Source organism: Marmota flaviventris, assembly GCF_047511675.1.
Source record: "Marmota flaviventris isolate mMarFla1 chromosome 5 unlocalized genomic scaffold, mMarFla1.hap1 SUPER_5_unloc_1, whole genome shotgun sequence".
In the NCBI taxonomy this organism is placed as follows: domain Eukaryota; kingdom Metazoa; phylum Chordata; class Mammalia; order Rodentia; family Sciuridae; genus Marmota; species Marmota flaviventris.
Window position 1 is genome coordinate 1,412,501 of NW_027287679.1, and position 6,398 is coordinate 1,418,898.

The window sequence follows — 6,398 nt, forward strand, 5'->3', positions numbered from 1 at the left end:
AATATAGGCCATGAGGAATGGAAAAATTAGCCAATCAGAACTGATTCAAAACTGTTATGGATGTTTTTATCAGAAAAGGAGATTAACACAGTTATTATAAATGTGTTTTGTTTAACATTTTCAAAATGTAAATTAGAGACGTAGAAGACACAAACACAGAAATACAAATTAAACTTTCAGTCTGAGATGACTATACAATAAAAGTGATTAATAATAAATTTGACCTTGTAAAAGGAAAGAATTAATGAACTTGCAGAAACATACAAGAAACTATAATAAGATACAATGAAAAAAAAGTTAAGAATAAAAACAGCTCACTGTTGTGGAATAACAGTTATCAGATTCATAGAAATGTAACTATAGTCCCTGAAGTTGGACATTTTAAAGCAGATAAATATGTGAAGTTAACAGCTGAAAAGATTTTCTAAGTATAAACTGACAGATCCAAGGATCTCAATGAAACTCACACTCAAGAAACTCTACCCACACACCACTATCAAATTCTTCAAAAACAGTAAAACATAAAAAATCTAGTAGCTGGTAGAGATATGGAAACCTTGTTATAAACAGAGAAATGAAAGTTAGGATGATGACAAATTTATTTTAGAAAACAACGTCAGTGAAGAAGCAGTGAAACAACATCTTTCAAAAACTGTAAGAACAAAAATAAAACTGTCAACCCAGAATTCTATGTTCAGCAAAATTACCTTTTGATTGTTAAGGTGAAATAAAGTCTATAGAAATATAGACATAGAAAAGTTAAAAGAATTTATCACTTATAAAGACCCGCACTAGAAGAATGTTTTTATTTTTTTTAATATATCTTATTTTAATTATGTTTTTATTACTACATTATAATTATATATAATACTGGGGTTCATTGTGACATATGTATATATACACATAACATAATTTGTTCCATTTAATTCCTAGTACCTCATCTTTCTCTCCCTATCTTTCTCCCTCCCTCCTTCCCTCTCCCACCCCCTTATTCTACCCTATTGGTGTCCTATCTTTTTTTAATTGATGCATTATGATGACATATAAAAGTGGGATTCATTGTGATATATTAATACATGCACATAGCATAATTTGGTTAGGTTCTGTAAACAGATGAATGAATAAAGAAAATGTGGTATATATACACAATGGAGTTTTACTCAGTCATGAAAAACAATGGAATTATGTCATTTGCTCTTAAATGGATGAAACTAGTGTACATCATGCTAAGTGAAAAAAAAAAAAAAAACTAAGAAGGGATCTCATGAAAGTAGAGAGAACAGTCAAGGAAGAGGATAGAGGGAGAGGGAGTAAGTACCAAGGAATGAAATTGACCAAATTATGTTATGTACATGCATGAACATATCACACACACACAAATGTTAAAGGGATATTTTCAGGCAGAAGAATAACATGGCAGAGAAAAACACGGATCTATACAAAAGGGCAAAAACACTAAAAAGAGTAAGTGTATGAATAAATATATAAGAATACTTCTTATTTCAATTTCTTTTAAAAATAATGGACTATTTAAACAAAAACAACTAAAGATGCATAGCTAATAAACTAACAAAGAGATACAAATGAACTACTTGATTCACCTAAAAGAAAATGGAACCACAAATACAGATGGCACAAATAAAAAATACGTGGCACAAATATCAAGATGGTAGACTCACATCTGATCATATCAATAATCTATGTATTGTGTGCCTATAATTTATATAAATTATACATTTGTTAAATATAAACATATTCTATGTTAATATTAGATATAAATGTGTTGTATATGTAAATTAAAGATTGTCAAGTTAGATTTTTAAAAAAGCAAGACCAACATATTTGCTACCTATAAGAAGTAAGCTTCAAATATAAAGATATAAAAGATTAAAAATAAAATGACAGGAAAATATAGAAAATGCTAACATTAATCAAAAGAGAACTTGAGTGGTATATTTATATTAGACAAAATAGATTTCAGAGCAAAAAATATTACCAGGAATAAGGAGAATTTTTCATGATGACAAAAATCTATTAATCAAGAGGACAGGCCAGTTTCAAATGGTTGTACTTAATTAGTGAGAAGTAGCCAAGTTAAAGAAATTGAGACTATTTTTTATTGTTTTGTTACATGAAAATAAGGCATTCACATAGTAAGGTATCTGTTTAAAGTTCACTTTAATCTGGAGTTTTACCTCTTGTCACAAAAGACTTGAAATTCTTTATTATCTAGCAGAAAAAAAAAATGGTAGTTTTATTCCATGTAACCCAAAAACCCAACTGACATTAGGGGCAGAGATCTCTCCACTCCAGCAGCAGCTCTCCTGCAATAAAATCTCAACCGAAAGAAATACAAGTGTCTGTCTGGCAGAGATTATGTTTATGTCTCTGGAAATGACAGAAAAACTTTACTGACTCTTATGGATCCTGTAACTGGGCAGCTATTATCTGGGCCAATAATAGAATAAATGGATTTCAATCTATAAAATTTGAAGTTTATATAGAATTTAACCAGCAGAAATAAGGATGACGATAGTATAAAATTAAGGAAATGATCAGCACAGAGGTTTGATTTTAAATGCTTTTCTCTCATACTCTAATCAATAAGGATTAATGCCAATCAAAAAATTAAATCAGTATCAATTTGTAGGAATCATGTTGAATTTTATTAATTGGACACTTGAAAATACTAGGTAATGGAAGGAAGGAGAGAAAAAAATAAAATGAAAAGATTCTTTGCCCTTAAGAATCTAACATCCTAGTAAGGATGATAATACTTGCTCAAAAGTGATTCAATAATACATAACATATGTCATAAAATAAGCATGGGGGAATATTCAGGAAATATTATATATATAATATATATATATATATATATATATATATATATATATATATGTATGTATCACATTTTCTTTATCCATTCATCTATTGAGGGACACCTAGGTTGATTCCATAGTCTAGTTACTGTGAATTGAACTGTTATAAACATTGATGTGGCTGCATCACTATAGTATTCTGATTTTAAGTTCTTTGGGTATAAACCAACGAGTGGGATAGCTGGGTCAAATAGTGGTTCCATTCCCAATTTTCTGAGGAACCTCCATCTGCTTTCTATAGTGGTTGCACCAATTTGCAGTCCCACCAGCAATATATGAGTGTACCTTTTTCCTGAAAAAGAACCAAACAGTTATTCTGGAAGTATAAAACTCAATAAATCAAATTAAAAATTTTGTTGAAAGTATCACCGATAGATTAGATAACACTGAAGACAGATTCTCAAGCCTGTAAGAGAAAACATATAAATTTGAAAATAAAGTTGACAAAGAAAATGTGTTAAGAGACCAGTACCAAAATGTTCAACACTGAGATAGCATTAAGAGTCCAAATTTGAGAATTATGGAGACTACTCCAAAATACAAACAAAATTATTGCATGAATTTCTCACTGAAATAAGATTTTAAATTTCCAAATCTTAGGAATGAAGTAGAAATCCAAACACAAAAGGCATTTAGAACCCCAAATAGGCAAGATTAAAAAAAAAATCCTCTCCAAGACACACTTTGATTAAAATGCCTAATATATAGGACATGAATAGATTTTTTTTAATAGCAAAAAAAAGTAGCAGGTCACTTTTTGAGGTAAGTCAATTAGAATTTCAACTGATTTCCCAGGCCAGAACCTAAAAGCCAAAACCTTTGGAATATTATATACCATGTCCTCAAAGAAAATAGGCACCAACCATCATTACTCCACCTTATAATGAGAAACTTCCTCCTCCACAGAAGAGGAAACTCAATCTAATATCAGAGTCTTCAATTTTACTTTGGTTTGAAGAACAGTATTAAATTACATGTACCCTCCAAAGTACATGTATGAAGACACGAATTGGTGTCAACATACTTTATATGCAACTAGAGATATGAAAAATTGTTCTGTATACACGTAATAAGAATTGTAATGTATTCTTCTGTCATTTAAAAAAATTATAAAAAAGACCAGAAGAAAAAATTACATATACCCATACTTTTCCTATTTAAAAAAAATCATGTTTATACACCTGTGAAAAGAGTCCAGCTCAGAAACAATGGAAAGAGGAGATAAAGAGATGGGCCCCTTGCAAAAGTGGACGGGTGGATTGGTGCAAGAGCAGGGCCACTTCCAGCACTTTCCAGCTCATGGAAGGGGGCTGGAGTTCAGAGGAGGCTTGCATTACTAGATTTCAGAGAATAAGAACATACTGTGACATGGCAAAGACATAAATGTGAGGTTTTTGTTCCTAAGTTTGAATTTAGATCCATCAGTATGGCTTGTACTCTTCTTCTGTCATTTTCGTTATTCCATATGGGTTCTGTTGTCCTCAGAACAGGCAGGAAGTGGGGATTAGCTGGGTTGGAGTTTTGCCTGTAAACACAATAGGTACAACTCTGCATAAGGGGGGAGACAGGAGATATCCACAAAAGATGAACAATGGCAATAAAAAATCTGTGTGTTTATAACTGAAATCTGAAGCAATGGAACTCATTTGTTAAGTTTTGTACTTCATCATATTTCCATATAATGGGTCACTGATATGTATGGGTACAATTTCTTTAAGTTATCTTCTGACATCTCCTCCTATGGTAAGAGTCTCCACATCACAGATAAGTACCCAAAACAACCTGAAATGTACCATTCTCTGGTTTTCCAATCTGTATTTTAGTAAGATAATAAGAGATTGTCATGTCTATCCATTCCTACTCCTGAAACAGACACTTTGCAGACATTGGGCATGCATACGTCCAGCTAAGTCACAGAATGTCCCTCCAATGAGTCTTGTTTTAAAGATCTGGCAACAAACTAATGACTTATGAAATTGGCCTAACTCTGTCTCCTAGTCAGGGTGGATCTGGCAGGCTGGACTCCTCTCTCTACACCTAGTCCTTATTTTATCAAAAAACTTCTGAGTCTACTTTCCACTTTAGTCAAATTGCTGACTGCATTATATTTTCATGAACCAACTGTCAACCTCTCCTCAAATAGAGAAAGTATCTTGTTATAGCATAATTTAATTTAGTCAGAAATACCAGCAATTTCCTCTGGAAACTGATCAGACTGTAGAAGGTAATTGTTCCTGCTCTAATGTAACTGTTATCCCCTGAACACTTGTATGTGTTTTCTGCACCTTGTTGATCCTGAGGTCTCTCACTTACAAAACCAGAAGGTTTTGGTGACTATTACTAAATATCTCTTAGAGCTCTCCATCCTGCTTTAGAATAGCTGGGTTCATCCTCCCTGAGACTAATTCTGGGCAGCAGGCCAGAGCAGGTTGGTGGATTTGCTCTAAGTTTGAACTGAGTTCATCTCCAAGTCAGCAGAGTCAGGTGAAATGGCCAAGGCTCCTGTCCCTGTGGGCTTGGACATTGGGGATCAATTAGAGTCAAAGGGAGAACATGTGAGGCTTGGTAGAGGAAGGTTCTGCACACTACCAGGTGCAGCAGCTCATTCTTCTGTCCCCTTTGTAGAACCCAAGTAAGTAAGTGTGTCGTGTCTTACTCTGTTTTCACTTGAACAAGGAAATAGCAAAGGAAGATGTGTGAGCAAAGCAATAATACAGGGAACACTCACAAGGTGAAGAGCTTTGTGATTTCAGCATCAAGACTTGGTGGAGGTGGGAGCAGTGAGCGCTGAATGTGTTGTGAGGATTCCTTCCTGGTGCCCTTTGGCTTCTCATATCAAGAGAGCTTGGTGAGATGCTGGGGCTGCTGCTCTGTGGCAGGACCAAGATGCTTACCTGGGCAGAGTATGAATATGGCATGGGGTTTAACTATTTTAAAGAATTCAATGGACTTTCAGCTGAGAATGTCATAGTTATGAAATTACTCCTCTCAAAGTACAAACTCAAGGACTTCAGACAAGGTGAGACCAGATGACGTCATTGAACTGAATTGATTTGGGTTAAGTTAAACTAAGAAAAATATATTGGAGATTGGTTTTCCTATCATGAGAAAACTGTCTCTGTTTCACAATGTAAGGGCTATTTCATAACAATTGGAAAAGATAAGAATAACCCTAAAAAGATCAAATAGTCTCTCTGATATGCAGATGCTAACCCATAATAAGGAGTAAGGGAAGATTAGACAAAGGGGAATGAAGGGAATGGGTGGGGGATAGGAAAAGAAAAGACAGTGGAATGAATCTGACACAACTTTCCTTTGTATATACATGAATATGTCACAGTGAATCCCACCATCATATACATCCTCAAGACTTGGTTTCTGACTAGAAAAAGAGATATTCCAGGCTTGTCTGATTCTATCAAAATGGATTCTTCTGTTATGTGTAAGTAAAAAGAACCCATAAACTAAAATAAAAAACTGTGAACATGAGGTAGTATAAACCTGTTAGGATTCTACAAG